Source organism: Convolutriloba macropyga, chromosome 14 (genome assembly GCF_964194025.1).
Source record: "Convolutriloba macropyga chromosome 14, txConMacr16.3, whole genome shotgun sequence".
Lineage (NCBI taxonomy): Eukaryota > Metazoa > Xenacoelomorpha > Acoela > Convolutidae > Convolutriloba > Convolutriloba macropyga.
Window position 1 is genome coordinate 36119516 of NC_134481.1, and position 20878 is coordinate 36140393.

At 35.7% G+C, this 20878-nt stretch overlaps 1 pseudogene; it reads right to left on the bottom strand.

The window, feature by feature from the left end:
- Positions 1 to 2585: 2585 nt before the first annotated feature.
- The window catches only part of LOC142353487 (voltage-gated delayed rectifier potassium channel KCNH1-like), a 57195-nt pseudogene continuing 38902 nt past the window's right edge, over positions 2586 to 20878 (bottom strand).

The following is a 20878-nucleotide window of genomic DNA, read 5'->3' on the forward strand; positions in this document are numbered from 1 at the left end:
TAACTAAGTTATAAAAAACTGCTTGGTTTTCATCGTAAAAAAAAGAATCGCCACTCTCAGATGAAACTAAACTATCTTATAGGTCAATCTTCAATAGCTCACTCATGTAAAACCAATTGAATATTTCAATATTCATATGAAAGGTTCATCAGGCACCCCAGATTTTGGTTATTGTTAATAATCAAACAATTGATAGGTATGTGAGGTGAATTTCGTTTTTATTACGAAGGGGAGCTAAAGTCTGATTGATAACAAGACGATGATTTAATTTTTTTGCAAAATTCATTTATAAAGCTTCAGCACCTTATTTCACAATCCTGCTTTCTCTAAAAAAAGCGCTCCCCTTCCAGCTGTGGAAAAATGAAAAGCTGTTCCAGAGCACAGACGAAGAGCAGTCCTTCACAAAACAAAAGATGAACTATGGAGTAATTTAGATTTTGTATTTGTAATATACAGCCCAATCATTGGTGGGATAATTGAATTTACAGAAAAAAATTGTTGATAAATTTCTATCATAGTTCACTCAAAAATCACAATCTTTTGGGATGATTATATTGAAGAATGAATATTGTTCACATTAAAAAAAACATTCAGAAAAACAGATGAATTCGTTTTAATTGAGTTTTGCGATATCTAGAAGTTTACCAATATTTTCCAATATTAGAATGGGTCTGTCTAAAAAAGAGCTAAAACGAGAAACTAATACAACAATAGCTAAAAACTGACCAGATTTTTGGCAGGATGAGCGTGATCATTGCTGGTTATTGTCTGAATGAGTCTAACCATTAACGAGCACTTCAAATTTGCAAGAAAACGGTGTCTCAGCCCATAAAAACAATCTATATTTTCAATTACGAATTTAGCAATGGTTTTCAGTTAGATATTTAAGTAATGTGACTATTAACAAAGAATCAAAAAGAACAGCAAAAATGGGCAATTATGCAAAAAGATCACAAATTTTTGTATGCAAACTCGTAATACCAAAACCAAGAATCCAATTTGTTTTAAAAAAAGTGGCCAGAAAGATTAGTTAATATCCTAAATGCGAGAAAGTTGGATCTGTATTTACTGAGAATCAGCTTAAATTTCACCGAAATAAGATAAAAAACTGACAAGTTCAAAAACATCACCGAAATTTCTTTAAACAAATATATTTAATGTCATAAGAGACATTAGATAACAACCAAATGCATTGTAGAGGTTCACCTTCACCTCTTAGAGAAGCCATTTTGATCTTTGATTGGTTCGATTTAGTAATCAGACTGCAAAAAGAATATGAATTGAAGGCGCAACACAAGAATTCAGTTAAAGTTTACTAAAACTCTTCTTCAAAGCCATAAAAAACATTAGGTTCTCTGAAAACACACTATCTGAAATTGGCCATAATTTTACGTAAATAATGAGAACTGTCGTTATTGAAGCCGTGAGTTGAAAATTTTTTTAGTAATCGACATTAAAAAAACAAAAAAAAACAAAATACTTGTGAAAAAAAGACAGCACCTAATTAGAATAATAATTAGAATTGATGAAAAATGTTTGAATTCTGAAAAAGTTATCAACATTTTTAGCCAAAATATCTCCAATCCTGCAATTCATCAACGTTCTTCCATCTCTTATCGTAACAATAACAATCTATCGTTAAAAATTTTAACTGATTTTGATTTATATTAGCAAAATTGAGCCAAATTTTAGCAAAAATTACGGAAAATGTGATTAAAAACGGTCAAATTTTCGCAAAACTTTAAACCTCGATAACTACCTGTAAAAAACTAAAATAAAAAATCTTTTCAATTCCATATTCTACGCTGGAGGGCTTTCTAATGCTACCAGTCACAACTCTCTAGGATGATTATATCGATCGGCGAAAATTGTTCGAACAAAAACCCATTTGAGTATATAGTTCCTCCCTCCTCACTAAAATAGGGGTCGGAACAATAAGTAAATTGTCTTTTGACTCTTCCACTCTTAATTTTAAAATTACACTCTTAAAATTACACTCTTACACCGCTAATTAAGCGGAGAAATAGGGGGGTAATTTTTTAATTTTTACACTCTTTTCCCCGTTATTTTCCGGGAAAATCCTCCCCCCGGGTTGCACCATGAAATAAGTTTTCCTTCAGCTAATCGAGCCCTTTCATAAAGACTTACAGTGACGACTTTCCCAAGTTGCTTTCTTGCTCTGTGACATATCTCAGGTCATCCCGGGATTGATCCCAAAACTATTGTTGATTTGGAATTGATCCCAAAACTATGTTCAATTCTGACATAATGGGATAACAAATGTATTTGATAGAGTAATGCCTGCTTAAGTCAGCTCTTCGGGATAAAAATTGGCTGAAATGGTGTCAAAAATTGAAACACTTGGGCTCAGATGGTTCTATCGTCAACTCAGATGTCTTAACGCCCATTCTCTGTTTGTTTATGCTCTTTTCAAATTCTCGATTCCTCTATTTTCCATTTAAAAAAAAAGGCCTAATAAAATGTTCTGCATAAATGCCTAAAAAATGTTCTGCATATGCTGAAACGTTAAAGATTCACGAGTTTCCCGCTCGAAAAAAAAGTAATAAATGATTGTTCGGAAAAAAGCAGAAACAAAAAGTTTTTTATTGTTTCGTCAACATTTGTCACTTCAGTTTTTATGTCCGGGTACAGCTGTTTTCTGATTGTGTCTTTATAGTCTGTATTGTTCATATTGTTGATATTGCATCTTTCATCTTCGGGGTCCGCGAGTGTTTTTTAGGAATCAGTGTGTGTTATGGGTGGTGGAGGTGAGGCTGATCGCTGTGGTGGTGGGGGAGGGTTAATGGCAGAAGGTGGAGGGTGGGGAGGGGCTTTGCTGATTTTCCTCTTTGGCTGCATCTGTTGTCTGTTGCGATTCTCAGCTGCCAAAAGCGCATCCCACAGGCACATAAAAGCAGAGTTTAACTATAGTGAGACAACAGGGAATAATACATATCAAGATAGGATTCATGTAGGTGCCCAAGAGAGTGAAACTTGTCACGTCTCGCCAAGACATTCTAGAACAATGTTTGTCGACTGGTGCACATTTTGTAGATCTTTTCAGCAATAAAGTTGAAAGATATAAAAATGGGGGGGGGGGTATCCAATTTACTGGAAAAAAATGGGGGGGGGGGGGGGGCACTAGTTTTCAAAATTTTGCAACCGTGCTATTTGCGCAGGTGCTACGTTAACTCGAAATTATTTGCGTTTTATTCACACGTATTTTGCAATCAGGCAACGCGCACTTACAAAAATAATGGTGACCATCCGCATTGTAATATCAGCGTGTCTGAGGCGAGGTGGTAGAAATATGAATAAAGCAATTTGTTGTCAGGGGGTAAAGAAAACGATTTGTTGTCAGGGGGTAAAGAAAACGAAGGGCATTTCCCATAATAGCCTCCCACCATTGAAATTAGAAATTATAGCTCCCCATTATGGTATATCTATCAAGATTGGGGGCTATAGGTTATGTGACCAGAAAGCCGAGGGGGTGGGGCGGGGGGACTATAATGGGAAAGCCCCAAAATGAAAATACGAGGTTGTCAGTTTTCGCAATATAAATCTGTTGAGCTATTGGCTACCTGTTCACGCGGTCTATCCTCTCTTCCTGTTGTCTGATATCATTCACATACTCTCCTCTCAACTTGAACAAGTCATTCAAAATGGGGTGGTCCATTTCATATGCTTCCCTCAAATGGGCCGCAATCTCATTTGGCGATTCCTGCAAATAACTTGATCAATATGCAATTATTTTAACAGCTTTTTTTGTTGTAAGCAGGCGTGATTCAAATCTTAACATTCAGAAACGGCGTTAACACAAAGACTTTTTGTCTCCTAACTGTCGTCTTCTGAATTTCTAACTAGGCCATCAGTGAGGGGGATCTGTCGCCCAGAAGATCGAACAAATTTAATTAAAACCAACACCGAAGGTTTAAAAGAAAATGATGAAGCAAGCGCTACCTTGTCTCTTTTCTGAGCTTTTCCCCTCGTCCACTCTTGCGGGCTGTTAAAAGTGCTTTGTCCCAAAAGACGTTAAATTGAATAGAGAACACCAGCACAAATGTAGAATCGACAGTAAATAGATGCAACTCTCAATCAACTAACAACTTGAGACAAATTCAACTGCAAAATCTTCTATAAGTTCAAAATTTTATCGTGATTCACTCGAAATATAATTAACCAAGTTGCTCACAGTTTCCTAACTGGTCTTGCAACTTTACTGACTGTTTTAAGTTTAGTCCCACTAAACCAACTGCTCACTAGCTCAGTATTTTTTCTCTCTCTCTCAACTTATACACGATAAGCTGATTGCAACTTTTTCTATTTGCCTAACTTTATCTTATCTTAATTAAATACACTTTTAGAACTTAAGTAAACACCGTAAGTCATTTTGACTGATTGATACATCCGCAGGAGGGGTTCTCCTCACTAAACAAACAGATTAACGTCAAAGTCCGCGGTCCTTATCGCTCTTATTTGCGCACACAAATTTGGAGCCAAGTCAATTTCGTCGCTTTTGTTATCCAAAGACTATTGGTCTACATGTGTAAATATACCGCTAATTCATGCTCGCTAAAGCTAAAATAATGGCTTGGTATGCTTTTCCCAGCATTCTGTGCAATTCCCCATAGAAAAATTAGTCAGAAACCAAAGTTTCCCGAAAACCCAAAATTTTGACCTCTAGAGGTCAATTAGGGGTCAATAGTCAAGGATGAAGGGTCACTTTGGTAAAAATAACTATTGGCGCGGAAAGTCCTACCATAGTTACACCTACTCAACAATTTTTATCACCTAACTCCTAATAGAACACGAGCAATGACCGCGCACACTTTTCATCGACCTCCCGGATGACCCCAAATTTCGAAACTTAATAACTTGCGAAGTAGTGGTCAAAACGTCTTCGGGTAAAGTTTTCTAGTAACTATAGGGTGCCACCAACTTGCCTGCCAAGTTTCATGGCCAACGGATTAGCCGTTGCGAGTTGTTTGCAATTTGAAAATTTTTAACGAGTCGTGGGTGCCGAAACCCGAAAAATCCGAGTTCGTCAAAATTGACCGGGGTGGTTATTTTTTGTCACTAACTGTCTCAGGTTATCATATTAATACCATTTCAAAGTCATTCGGCCGCTCAAAAGGGCCAATTTCCGGTTTTCGGCACTCGGGTCGTCCCGAAGCACCGACTTCCGGTCGGAATTTGGGAATGAAAATGTCACCAATCGAAAGCCCTTGAAAAGTTACACTAACCCTCCAAAAATCATAGGGCTACTACCAATACTCCACGAGCAATTCAAATTTTACGTTCCGCAGCACGGGAGTGCGCTAGTTCCGTGCAGGTTGGTGTGGGGTCAAATCCGACCTCAAAATTGGATTCCCCGTACCCAAATTAGTCTATCCCCCAAATTTCAGGTCAATCCGACTTCAACTTTTAGAGAAATTACTATTTCAATTTCAGTGTTAACTATTTTTAGTGAAAACTGCCTATTCTTATTTCAAAATGCTAATAAATTTCTCCCACAACTTCCTAAACCCTTCTCATGATCATGTGCTACGTTACTCTGGACTTAATACCCATTGCAACCCTTTGTTCCCCGTGTATCATACTCGAACAGTCATTTTTTCGCTCAAAATATTGAAAACCTTCAAATCACGCCACTTCCGGTGTTAATAGCTCGGAGTTAGGTGGTCGGATTGGCCCGAAAGGTATACCAGCCTGAGAGGACCATTGGGTGTACATGCCATTAAAATTTGGTAAACGTCCGCTTAATATAACCTCCATGGGGGGGCGGGAAACATCGGCTTGGTGGTATTTTCGTAACATGAATAAGTGAGCATTTTATTTGCTTTAAACAAACATTTTCGCAACTAAGCTTCAGTCTTCAGATTATCGTTCTTACTACAAGTTCTTAAATCTATCCTCTATCGAAATGGACAGTCGTACATACTTCGAGATTATCCTGTACTTGCGTTCAGGGGTTTACCCCAGGAATTGTCATTGGGTCAAGAAAAACAGCATTCGCCGCCGAAGCAGAAAATTTTATACAAAAAATGGTCATTTATACTTGGTTGGGTCCGATATTCAGGTACTACATCGTTCAAATGCTCGTACGAAGATATCTCAGATGCACCGTTCTAATGGCCACCTCCCCAGATACAAATTAATGCCGTTAGTTAGTCAAAAATTTAGTGTTATGCATCTTAAAGTATGGTGCGAAACGGTTATACGCGATTGTTCTACTTGCAATGATAATGCCATCTATCGCCACACTAGAGGACAGATGAATTTTATATCACAGGAAGTCCTCGACCGAGTATGTCGCGAGATGGGTCTAGAGAAGAAGAGAAGATACTGTTATGAATTGTTTAAAAGGTAAGAAAATCATTTTTTCGTACAATAATTTCATATATTACGACGTCCAATTCTTTTTAGTTGCCCTGAATTCGACACCTCGCAATACGAGCCTATTGCATTAGACGTTGCTCATCCTAAATACAATTGTGTTAGTGCCTGTCTGTCGACCATTATTACGGGAAACCGCACGCAGGCGGGTAAATTTGAAAAATTATTTGTCAAACTACGCACTGGGTCCGATAAGCACCTTTACGACAGACCCGGCAAAGTAATTCTATCTAAAGGGATCGAGGACGTCGAATTTATCAATACAACAGACCTCAGACTATTTGCTCGACGCTTCCGTATTAATATTTATGTATATTATGACTCTGGCTACGATGAACAACCTTACTATCTCAGTCTAACTGGGACTCACAAGGGATTAATTCGAGGCGGAATATTTCTTAAATTCCAATTAGTGGAGGGTACACCGCATTGTCTGCTAATATACCGCTGCGACAAGAAACAAAGGCATGAAAGGTAAGTTAATACTTATTATACATACAACTTATTTATTACGTCCAGTATACTACTTATTTATTAATTTAAGTCCAGTTTTGCTTCCTTTTTTTTAACTCCTCCTCATCTTTTTCTTCTTGTTCAACCATCAAGCGCACTGCAGAGGCCATTTCGGGGTCCTTTTTATCCAATTCGGCCAAGTCAATCCCCCCCGTTGCCGCCATGCGCTGATTGCCTTTCTTTACCTTCTTTTTCTTTTGTAATTTAACATCTTTTATTTGTTTCTTCTCGTTATCTTTTAGCGCCCCACCAGTTGCCGCCTGTACCACAGATGTTCCCGGCTCGAAAAGTGAGGCTGGGGGAGAAGGAGGTGGCGCGGAGTCAGTTTCAGGGGACGTTTGACCCCAATTTCCCCTGTATGGAGAAAATTTCATCCCTTTTAGGACTTTCTTTGTATTTTTAGTTCTTGCCATTTTAACTCCCGAACTATGCTATTTTGTTTATGTATACACCTCAATTTAATCAGGTCTCCTATTTGTCTCGTCAATTTGTTTTGACAGTCTTTTATTACTAAACCTCAACCAATTGGTTATGCCTTTATCCCGTTTGTAACTTTGCTTACTTGTGTGCATATTTGTTTTAATGAGAATTTGGGGTACCATGTGTTTGCTTTCAAGAGAGTACTTAAATTTGTTCAATTTAGCTTTGGTGTTATTAACTTAATTAGATTGTCCTAATTGCGAGCTTTGTAAAGAGCCTACATACACACACTTTCCTCGCTTATAACTAACTATACTCAATTTCATGTTCGCTACACTAACAGTTGCGGTGAATCGCATAATCAGAGACGAGCAAGGCTCTAAGAGAGCTGCGCAGTCACTTAACGCCCTCCGCGCTTTACCTGTTTATTCCTTTTTTGAGGACGAAGTTATAAGCGTCAGACCAACCAATTGGTCGTCAAAAAATTGAATTAAGAAAACCATAGGTCTAATATAATTGCTACAAACTTCATTTGAGAGCAATTAACTAGAAGCAAAGTTACTGCATTGCTGATTTTAACTATTAGAAATTCAAACCGACTTTTTGGCGACTACAAATATATTTTTAATGGTTTGCTCCACCATTTTGTGAAGATACTGTCTGTATAATTCAATTGTACGGACATGTTTTTGCTGTCAGTGAAACCCTGAAACTGAAAAATTTGACAAGTTGATGATTTAAATCGTTGCAGTGGATCTTACCCGATAGTATCGTTTGGATCCATTGGATCCTCGTCTGTGTCCCAGACCAGTCTTCCTCGACATCAGAGGACTCCGAACAGAGTGATCCACACGGACTGTTCCACCACTCCCCCCTAATCCACCTCCAACTCCGCCCTTCGCAGGTGGACCATTGTTGTTATTTCCTCTTGGAGTTCCACCAGAAGTGGAAGTGGAGAGTATCTTGAAGGAATCCATGGTGGAAACTCGTGACTTGAGACCCTTTGAGGCAAACCTTAAACAGACGTTCAGATCAAAAAGTTACTCGATGCGATATTTTTCACGAATATTGTTTAAAGAAATGCAAGCGACTATAAAAAGATTTGATTGATTATTGGAGCAATCGATGCATGTATTATTGTGCAGCATAGTTGAGATTTTTAAAACACCTTAGGATGAAATCGGGCATGAAAAAAACGCTGTGGCTATTTTAGCCGAGAATTTGACAACGTAAGGAACTTAGCCTCATCCTGGACCATTAAAATGGGGGAAAATATGCAAGGTCACCCTTTTTCTGCAGCAAACATATTTTTAAAAAAGATACATATTTTTTAGCCCGTAGAGGCTTCTTTTGATTTTTATAAAAAACTAAAAGCATTATTGCATGTTGGTAAGGAAGAGCTGCTTAAAAGATTGGATGGAAGAGAGGAAAAAATCTGTAACTTATTTTATAATAGGTTACTTCTGGTAAAATTGTCTAAACATTAAATGGGAAAATTGTATTCGATTATACAAACTTGTTTAAATACTACGCAAATTAGAATTTTTTACAACTTGGTAAAAGAACAAGTATGCATGAGAAAAAAAATAAAAAAAACTTTCTCTTTTACGCCTTTTTACTTCCCCTCAATTAATTTTACAAAATTAAAGTGATTCAAAATTATTTAAAGTTTTATTGTAGTCCAACGCGTTTTCAATATAACCGAAACAAAATATTTTACAGGACAAGAAGAACAACAAATTTCTTTCTCTTTGATCACTCAAACTATTATTTTGAAAAAAAAAGTACAACTTAGTTGTTTCCTGCGGTTTCACTTTTCAGATAAAGAATCCAGGCGAATAACTTTGATTCTCCTCATGTACACAAAAGCTATAAAAACCAATTTTAGTAGTCAACGGAGAAATGAAAAAATAAAATTGAACTTTAATTTTCCTGCATTTTTCTTTGGCTTCATGAACAAATTATATTGTGTGTAATTTAGAAGCTCTATTATGTGAAACAGTTTTCGAATACTATAAATATTTTTGATTTAAGAGAAGTATCAAGTAAAAATTCAGAAAAAAAACTATGCTGTGAATTTCTGCAGCAGGGTTTTTACGTCAAATTAAATTTGTTTCACAAAGTTCATTCGGAAATTGGTTTATTTGAATGTTTACAAAGCTGGCCAGATTATGATACTTGGGACAAATGCAACCAAAATTCTGGATATTTTTAATATATCCAAAAGATGTTTTTATATTCATGTCCGGTTGACTATTCCTGCAGTTTCAGCGTTGAAATGTAAACTCTCAGCTAGTTTACTATTGACTCTTCAGTTCAATTTGCTGGAAATGTGAACTTGTCAATAGTATAATTTTTACTTCATCGGGAAATAACTCAAAACCAATATACAATAGAAAAGTAGCAAATCAATTTTCTTGCAAATGTAGGCAAATAAATTAAACCAAACCTTGTAATGTTGCACCCTCTTTTATAATTATGGTATTTTCGCTCTAAATTCCGCAAATTTTTTCTTCAGCGGTCAAACATATAAACATAGGCGGCAGATTGCCGGAAAATAGCCGCCGTTGATTCCCGTAACTCTATTGGGATTGAAGGAAAAGAAAATATCAACAAAAATTGATTTTTGTATATAAACATTTTTAAGTGCGATTTATTTTGATGCCACTTCGTAATTGAACATACTCTTGTCTCTCAGTGAGAGGTTACAGGGTCTAGTATCAATACCAATAAGCATTATAGATATTAACTAAAACTTACGAGAACAAAGTTCAAGTACCGGGCATCTAAAAATGGGCTTTGTGGGTTTATCCCGTTTCGATTTCTGACTTTGATTTTTTTTATACTGACTCTCTTCATTTTGGATTGCTTTGCTGAGCAGCTGCTGTTTAAAAGGACTTTGAGCAGAATGACAGAACAGTGAAACTAGCCTAGAGAAGTCAAAAAGATTTCACGCAAAATGTCGAAAAAGCGGCAAAGTGGGTAAAGCGAAAAAAAAGTTCGACGAAGTAAAAAACATAGCAGGACAAGTCCTGACGTACAATTCAAAGAATTTTCATTGACTAGACAAAAACACTAGACCTAGAATGGACAATGAGTGAATTGAGAAAACCATTTTTAAAAAATCAGATCAAAAAATAAGAAAAAACCGAATTTTTGTTCAAACACCATTTTCGCACTCTACTTTAAAATTAGAGCGAAAAAAAATTCACACCGCAAAACCACTCGCTTTTTCGCTCCATTTCCTGTTTCGGCGTGACCAAAATCACTACTCTAATTTGACTTCAAGAATATTGAAAATGTGTGAACAGATCTTTAAAAAAAAGACAGCGCCCCAATACAATTCAAATTCTTTGAATTGTAAAAAAATAAGAGCGCTATAATAGCCGGCTGAGAAGATGAGGGCGGCTATTAACCAGAGAAAATGCGGAATAAAAATTTTCTTTTTTTTAAGGAACAGACTTGAATTCACTCTGATGCTTTCACAGTAGAGTTGGTGTCATATTGATCAACAGTCCACTTGAACTCACTGAACTCATATCATATTGAGCGGAATTTCTAGACAAGTCCTTTCAATGTTCTCAATTCATATAATAGGAAAAAAAAATTTTATTGAAGTACAATTTTCATTCTTATTTACCTCAAAAAACGCTTCAAAACCATGTCTTCTAGGCAATTAGGGATTCGTTTCACTGTCAATTGAATTGATCACATCTGGAAACTTTGCAATCGCATCATAAAAGTATTTGAGATAAAAACTAAGAAAAAATTATGCACACAACTCCGATATTTGTTTTGTAGACTTTTAAAAATTCTTTCTTCGATTGATGCAAAATTGATAAACCACGGTATACCAGATCCAAGCAGCGCGCGTTACTTTATTTATAAAAACGTCAGTTCTGAGCTACAAAAAGTGTTAAAAATTTTTCATAGCTTTTCCTTCGACTTGTAACGTACACACTGAAACGAAAGAACAAACTGAATTTTGAACTTATATAAAAACTAACTTCGTGCCAAAAAGACAAAACTTGACATAAAAAATAGCTCTAGTTTTAGATTTTCACTTTTGAGCTTTTAGTTTGTGTAAAAATCTCTTTTTATTTTATCTGATAAAATTATATGAAAATATTAACCAGAGGGTTCAAACTGTTCCTTTTCCAAAATAAAAGACGTACTCGAGGTTGCTATGGAAAAATGATTTAATTTGAGCTTCAAAAAATTAAAAGTAAAAAAAGAGCTTTTCGGTTCAGAACAAAGAGAAGTTGTAAAAATCTGTGCTGTGTACAGCCTCGAACGAGCCGTCTTGTTAGTCTTTTTCATATTGTTGCCGGCTCGAGTGGGACTCTCACTTACCTGGGACTCCCTGTTGGAAATCGAACATCATTGATATTGGTGGAAGCATTGTTGGTTCGTCTCCTGTTCGCAGCCGTAGTTTGCAACTTGTCCCAGATATTCTTGGAACTTCTTGCCGTATCTGCACCCGAAGTGATCCCGGCTTCCGAAGCAATCGAGGCATCCGAGAGACTCAAAAGCGACGAAGCCGACAAGTTGGACGACGATCGATTCAAATTCTTGACCATAAGCGACTTTTTCGGACTGTGAACCACCACGGATCCATTGCATAGTGACGCATTTATTGGATCCTCGCCTGGTTTCATTGCATTTTTTGGCTTTAAACTTTTGTCTTTAGTTTTAGAGCCACCGCCAATTGGACTCGCAAAGTCATCGTCAAATAAAAGTGACTTTCGACGGGGTCGAGGTGGGGGTTCGGCAGTGTTGTTGGAGACAAAAGCCGGATCCGGGTCGGCAGATTCCAGGTTTTCAAGAGCTGATTTGTCGTATACCTCTCTCGCAATTCTTTCTCGAAGACCCTTTAGTATTTTTCTCACTGGATGGTCATTCGTCATGTCTTCCAGGCGTTCCTTTTGCTTTCTGGCGCCTTCAATTTTCTTTTCCATTTCGAGGTCTTCGATCTTTTTGAAGGAAAAGTAGCGTCGTAGATTGTATGTTAAGATCATGTTTCGCTCAAATGAGTTCCGAAAGCTGTAAAAAGGGACTTGTTTCCTTAAACCTAACCTGATTGCACAGGTCGTTTAGCCTAATTCCCGGGTTGAGGTATTCAGCTTTCTACTCCATAAAAATTGGAGATACTAGTAGAGCAAAAAAATTAGAACGCAATTCTTACAAGAATCATTCAACAAAAATGGAAGAACTATGCATTATCCTGCAAGATTTGTAACATGGTCCAACTAAGATTTTGAATTCGTCGGGTAATAAGGGACAATAGGGCAAATTCCTCTTTAATGTTACAGTTTTTCCACTTTTGGTCCATTAATTTTCCACTATTCGCCAGCACGGACAAGTTTAAAATTCCGTTTTATTTCCAACTTATTTCCAATCTTGGTTATTATCACGGATGAGTTGAAATTTCTACTTTAATTCCACTTTTGATATCATTTTCCCCATTTTTAATCTACGTCATTTATACTTGAGGTGAGGAAGAAGAGCTAACTAAGTTGCTGTGGTAATTTAACTGCCCAATAATTATTGATCTTTTCTCATTAAAATGGCTGCGCCAATCGTAGGAAATATGCATGTGTTAACAAAGATAAAAAGGAGCAAAGCTTTCGTTCCTAAGAACTCTCACAAGTCCATTCAGCATATCTTATTACTACTTTTAAAATTCAATCAAGTTCAATATTTAAATTTCAAGCACTTTTTATGAAGAGTTGATAATGTTAGATCCATTTTGCTAATCTTTCATGATCGTGTGAGAACACCTTTCGGTACTGTTTTTAGACGGCTACGATTCATCTTTTCGAAGTATGGAACGTGGAATTACGTCGAACTTTAGGTAACTTTTTCCAATCATGGTTCAATCGCCCCTTTTTAACTTAAAGTTCAAATGATCCAATAAACTATTAGTCAGTTCTCTTCAATTCAATTAGTAAACAGATAACCGCCCGCGTGAAATCTATAGCAAAAACAACTGCAAAAAAGTTGCAAAACGAAAACAAGCTGCCCTAGTTAAAAAGCCGACTTATGAAAAGACCGCGGTGAACCAATATCGGGTTTGCAAAGACTTTGGGTCAATTATTTTGGTCACGTTCAACAATGGATCCACTAGTAAATATCAGGTTTGATCATGTGTGTATACATAATGGCCATGATAAACAATGGGTCAACCCAAATTGAGAATGTTACGTTCCCTATTCGCACTCCGACAGTTATCTTGTAAAGTCTTGCAAAATTTTTGTAAAGGACGCCGGAGTCGAAAACAAAAGTTAATTTTGCAAGATCTTGCCAGATTCTTGGTACATCTTGCAAGATTCTCGCAAGATCTCGCAAGATTACTTTTTTCTGCAAAAATCTTGCACGGTCTTGCACGATTAACTTTTGTTCTGGTCTAGGGCGGTTATCTTGTAAGACTGTTCCAAGATGTTGCAATATAATAATATGGGTTTTGGACAGGGTTCTGAAATTTGTTGTAAAAAGAGGAAACAGATTCCTGTCGTAGAACTGTAAAATCTGCAAAAGTGACTCTCTTGATATCATGTGTACATCCGTGTACGTGAGAGCCCTCACTGTGCATGAAGACTGTCCCACTGAATCCTCCTCCCAGAATTTGTCTCCTATGACGTCACCTTTTCCAACTAAGGCTACTATTTCATCGTCTTGTAGAACCTGAAAAAGTCACTTGAGAAGTCAAAGAATGTTCTAGAAGAAAAGCGCAAAATTGTCAAGCGAAAAATTTGCATAAAAAAGACACACACGTTCACAATAATTGCTATGAACTGCGATCAAGAGCAATTAAACACAAATTTTAAACGCTTTTAATAATTTGATCATTCTTTGATAATTGGAAGTTTTGATAACAGTGGCTTTATGTACCGTAATTTTCTATAAACAGCATCCTAATTCTGGGGAGGACAAATAACAAAACCCCCGTTACCGTAAGTTAACATAAAAAAGAGGCTCGGTAATGTAAAGTCAAATAATAAAGGGTAGATGAAGCTTTGTAAATTGAAATTTGATGTACTCTCAAATCAGTGCAGACATATAAACCAGTGAGTATTATAAGTCTGTTTTTTTTCTTCCGAATGAACAAAATTTGAACTGAGTAACACACTTCACAATTAGCTGAATAAAAAAATCAACGCTAAGACATTTTCTCGGGCAAAAAAAAGCGGTTGATCTGGCCATGTAAAAACCTTAGCTTGTTAAACTGAATTCAATTTCCATCCAAAATTCAAACACAATTTAGGGTCCAAAATGAGGTGGTTCAAGAAATGAAGCTTTATAATGAACTGCTTTGTTAAATCATATTTAATTTTTTTTAGATTTTACCTTCTCAAATAAGACTTATTAATTGCGCACAAAAAATATCCATCAAATGGCAAAAAAATACAACATGCCAAACCAAAAAGTCATTAAGATCACAAATTCAGCAGCAGATTGTTAGAATGCAGTAGAAAGATTCGTTCATCTGCCATCTTGACGTGTGATTAAACACACAGGAAAACAAATGAATGGAAAAAGATTCTAGCAAATTTCTCCAATTAAATTACAAACAAAAGATGAAACGTTTAACCCATTTTTCAACAATTTACCGGTCATGACAGTCTTTGATAGATAGCAAAAAGGCGGAAAGAAACAGAAAAGAAACCTGGACAAAAGATTACTCAATTTTGTTAGAAACATATTGATGGTTAATTCGTCGTAACAAATGTTTAATAATATTATATGCCCGCTATGCTGGGGGCGCCGAGACAGATTAAATACAAACCTCAATAGAAAATTTTTTGATTGATCTTTTAAGAATTGTCCGAGATTCTTCTAAATATGTTACCCTGGTGATAGCACGCACAGATTGAAACGAGACGGGACTATTCATTTTAATTTAATTAAATCATTGGAAGGAGAGTGTAACAGCAATAGAGGGTTATATTGAATCGGTTATAGTTAGAGGTAGAGAATTTCTCAAGTGCAGATTCAAACTGGAACGCGGAAGTTATTGCTCAACCTTACTGAAGAATAATTAACTTTTTGATAAGAGCTGAAAAATTAGGACTAATTATAAAAATCACACTTTCGAAAAGGTATCATTAACCGGTCTTAAATTTTGGGCTCTTATTAGAAACATTTAAACGTTACGATAGTAATGTTTTAATGTTTCAAAATAAGTGATTTATAAAAATTGCGTATTAGATTACTTTTGAATGAAAATGCGTTCTAATAGTATAACAATAATAACCAACGAGTCAAAACCGATGAAACAAGACAGGAGCCATCAGTACAAACACGTTTTCTCTTCTAGTCTAATACACAATTGGAAGAATCTTACCAAGTAAAGACGGCAAAACTTATATTTTACAGTCATCTCGTAACGAAACGTGGCCAAAACCTCGTCCTACAAAAAAACTGAGTGTAATTTTTGCTGCTAAGTTGTGCCTATCTCGTTTACGGATCACAATTTCAGACTGAAACGAAAAGCGACTCTAAAATTCAAAAACTCGTTCAGAAATGAGCAACTAAATGAATTCAACCAAAAAGGGAACTAAATTAAAGACAACCTGATACAAAAAGTTCAACCTTTATCAATCTTCAACAAGTCATACGGTTTTTTCATTTTCGCTTAAGTTAAAACAGACAGCTGAAATTGGAAAACGAATTAAACTCAAACAATCTGCAAATCGCCCAGACAAATTCAACATAATTCCCTTTTTCCGAAAAACAAACTACTCAAGAAAAAGAGTAATTTTCGATAGCGTTTCGTAACCCTAACAAATAAGATGAGGTACTACCTCATAGATAACAACATAGCTCTCGACCCCAAGAAACTGAATAAAAAGCTCTCAAGTCTTTTTTGGGCAATATTTCGAGCGACGAAAAATTAAATGAAATTGAACATTGTTAGTGACGTATATATTGCTTCTGCATAAACGTTAAGAGACTAAATTCAGCTAGATATTTAAATTTGACTATAGATCACATTAGTTCCTTGGAATTGTTTCTAATTTCTCCTTTATTATTTTTATAATACTTGTAACATATTATCCAACTTTGGCATAAAGTCTTGCAACGTCTGGCAACCAATGCAGACTTGTATATTGGAATGGCAGCAAAGGCAGCATATAAGGTTAAAAACTACATCGCCATCTTACCTCCATGGATCCATTAGCTATGAAACAGAGATCCTCAATACTTTCCCCAGTGTGGAACAGAAGGTCACCCGGGGCATTGTGTTGCATCTGGAATGCAATGGCCAGGGCCCTCAGACACCCCTCACTTGCCAGACGGAATGCCGGGTGCTCATGCAACACCTGAAACCCACAACACATGTTACTTAAAATATAGTTAGCACATATGACCAAACATTCCGATGAATCACTGCGTTTTATACCAAATATACAAAAATTTTGTATAAATGTTTTGTTTTTTTCCGGTTTTTTTACCATAGCGTAGTTAGGTTGTGAAAATGCTTAAAATAACTCAACGATCTATATATAAAAACTTGCTTTGAGCACAAAATAAGAAGTTTACAACGTTTTTGAAGCCAGATTTTTATGCACATTGCCAAACATACCCTGTAGATTGCCGGAAAATAGCCGCCGTTGATTCCAATAACCATGGTTGGGATTGAAAGAATAGAAGGTATTGAAAAAAAAAGGATTTTTGTACAAAAACATTTTTTAAGTCCGATTTGTTTTGATGGCATTTTGTAATTGAACATACTTCTCTTTCTTAGAGAGAGGCTACAGGGACCACTATCAATACCAATAAGCATAAGAGATGGTAACTAAGACTTATAGGAACGACGTTCAAATAGCCGGCATCTAAAATTGGGCTTTATGTGTTTATCCCGTTTCTATTTCTGACTTCAATTTTTTATACTGAGTCTGTTCATTTTGAATTGCTTTGCTGGGCAACTGATGTTCAAAATCACTCAGCCGAATGAAAAAAGATAGAAACTAGCCTAGAGAAGTCAAAAAGATTTCACGCAAAATGTCGAAAAAGCGGCAAAATGGTAAAGCGAAAAAAAGTTCGACGAAGTAAAAAACATAGCAGGACAAGTCCTGACGTACAATTCAAAGAATTTTCATTGACTAAACAGAAAAACTAGACCTACAATGGACTATGAGTGGATTGAAAAAACCATTTAAAAAAAATCACATAAAAAAATAAGAAAAAAAACAGAAAATCAGTGTCAAAATGCCGCATGTGAACAAAAAAACCACTAGCGAGAAATGAAAATTTAATTCAAACAAAAAACTAGGCCTAGAATGAGCTGTGAATGGATTGGTAAAACCATTTAGAAAAAAATCCGATCCAAAAAATCGAAACAACAGTAAAAATTAGAGTGAAATGGCCGCATGTGAACAAAAAACCACTACCGAGAAAACGAATTTTTGTTCAAACACCGTTTTCTCACTCTACTTCAAAATTAGAGCGAAAAAAATTCACGCCGCAAAACCACTCGCTTTTTCGCTCCACTTCCTGTTTCGGCGTGACCAAAATCACTACTCCAATTTGACTTCAAAAATCATGAAAATGAGTGAACAGATCTTAAAAAAAAAGACAGCGCCCCAATACAATTCAAATTCTTTGAATTGTAAAAAACATAGCAGGACAAGTCCTGAAATACAATTCAAAGAATTGAATGAAAAACTTAGAAGTACTCTACCTGACCAGCAGATCACGTGAACAATTCCAGCAAAAACAGAAACAAAATCATCTCCAAAAAATTGAGAAATTAAAGCAATCAAAAAACTGAACAAAAATATACTCATTGCTAAAACCCTTGAAGCTTTTACCCCTAAGAAAAATTTTCATCTCTTTAACTATAACTAATTCAAAATTATGTTCAAAACCAAATTTTGTTTCTAAAATCGGTCCAGTATTATATCTGCAATAACTGAAAGAAATTCATTGGCCCTTGAAGATCGATTGACTCGAAAACGACCGAAAAAGTTAAAAAAAAAAGAAATCAATTGCAAATTTTAATGAAATGTTATGGAAAATCGTGATATTAAAATCTTCAGAATCGTTTCTGCGAATCTAGAGGCTTTTAGATGGCATCCCGTAACCCAGTTCCAAGCCTTCAAAGTTTCATGGGCTCAAAGACCGATAGGCAATAATTTTAAGAAAAAATTCCAAATTTCAAAAAAAAAATTCTTTCAAATAAAATGTAGAAAACCATTCAGTTGCCTCCTAGCAGATATTTAATAACATACTACCAAACCTTGCATGAGATTAGGTGGCTACTGATGTGAGAAAAACTGACTAAAGACAAATGTTTCGGAAAAACTTTAAGAAATTGCGAATTTTATCAAGAAATTTCCAACATTCGAAAGGTTAAATCGGAAAACAGTCCATTGAAACTAACAATCATGCAGTAACTTTCATTAGACCATGGAATAGGTTTTTTGGTACTTGAGAATGGACAAATACGAAAAACTGACAAAAACTTTAGAAAACCTTGTAAAAAATTGCAAACTTTACCAAAATTGTGCAAAAATTTGAGACATTAAAATGTTGAAAACCAATCTGCTGTTACTAGAAGATATGTAGTGCCCTATTATCAAACCTCAAAGGAGATCCCTTGGCCCCTGATGCCGGAAAAACTCAAAAAATGACAAAAATTTTCAAAAAACGTGAAAAAAGTTAGTATCATTTTGCGTGTTTGTGTTTGTAATACCAAAACATGTAGCTCATAAAATAGTCATAAAAAGTAAATTTGTCTCAAAAAAGGCCTTCGTCAATTTTTTAAATCTTCAACCTAAGACTAATCAAACAAAAAACTTAAAAAAATCACAAAATCATGAAAAATTGCAGCATTTTTAGCCCAAAAACTCCTAAAATTGATCTTTTAACCTTCAATTAAGGCCGTCCCAGCAGCTGTACCACGCTAAGCACTTGCAGGACTACTAAAGCCCTCTTTGGGCCTTTAACAAAACTTAATGCCCGCTGGGCTTTACCTGTTTATCCCGTTTTGAATGATCAAAGTCATTGAAAAATGTGTTTGAAAAGTCATTGAAAAGTCATTGAACACATCTTAAAAAAAAGATAGCCGGAAGAATTCCGGAAACGACTCGAAGTGAAAAACCATTTAAAAGCCATCCAACTACTCATCAAAAAACGTGCCTTCATTAATTTATGATTATCTTGATACAAAGTCATGAACCAAAAAAGTAAAAACAATAAAAACAAATCTGGTAAAATATCATAATCAATATTGATCTGATATCTGATCAAATTTTGTTATGAATTGAGATCCCAAAAAAACTATCTAAAACAACTATTACTTACTAAAACCACTTACGTGAATTTTGAAAAATATTTTAGGCTAAATTATGAAAAGAAAGCTCTTAAAAACAACTTCCACTGAAAAACTCGAAAAAGTTATCAAAGTTTTTTAAAATTTCAAAAGCATATAAATCCAAAGAAAAATTCCCATCCGCCATTAGGGTATCCAGTTGCTCGCAAAACAATAGGCAAGTCATAATAGGCTAAGACACTTTGCTAAAAACAGAAAAAAAACGAAAAACTGCAAAAAATAAGAAAAATAGTTCCAATTTTTTTGTCATATTTCTCAACAAAAAAAAATAATTTTTACCCACAAAATTGTAACCAATTGTTACCATAAAATGGCTCAATTAGAAGAGGTTTCCTCAATATTCATTTGAGCCAGTAAAACAAAATAATCTTCAAAAAAAACGCAAAAATTAGCCCGGAAATCAGCAAAATACATTAAAAACCTCCGAATTATCATAAAATTCACATGAATTTCCAAAAACTTCAAAGCACTACCGAAACTAGCCTAAAATTAAAACAAAATCGTAACCAAAACTCTTCACCAAAAAATTAAAAAAACTGCTTTAAAATGCCGCACGTGAACAAAAAAATTTCGCCCGCTTAGAGAAAATTTTTTCACACATCAATTTCTCGCTCTCTCAAAAACAGCGGTATGAAAAAAACCACTCTCTTTTCGCTCCGCTCTTCACTTTTTTTCAGCACCAAAATCACTCCAAACTTTTTCACGCGTTTCATTTCCCGCTTCAAAATCACTCCAATAAAATTGATTAAAAAAAGGACTTCTCCAATACACCTCTTCGAGTCGTAAAAAAAACACAGCGCCCCAATACAATTCAAATTCTTTGAATTGTAATAGGAGCGCTATAATAGCCGCCTGAGAAGATAAGGGCGGCTATTAATAACTATTAATAAAATAAACCCTGATGAAAAATTTAATGAGGGCAAAATGCCCAAGATCGGATATGCGAATTAAAGCGCGTGCTTACGTCAGACCATAAAACCCATGTTCAGATCATTAAACAGATCGAACTGATCCCGACCATGAGACAGATCCAACGGACCCAAGTACAAACCCTGGACCAGACCCACTTAAACACGTGCAAGCAGCTTTCAAAATTTATCAAGGCACTTCAAATTTTTAGCCCAACAGCCAGCATTAGGTCTTTTGACCTTATTTCATTGAATATACTGTACATTATGTGTCAGACACCAATAAGTAGGTTAAGGCCAGACT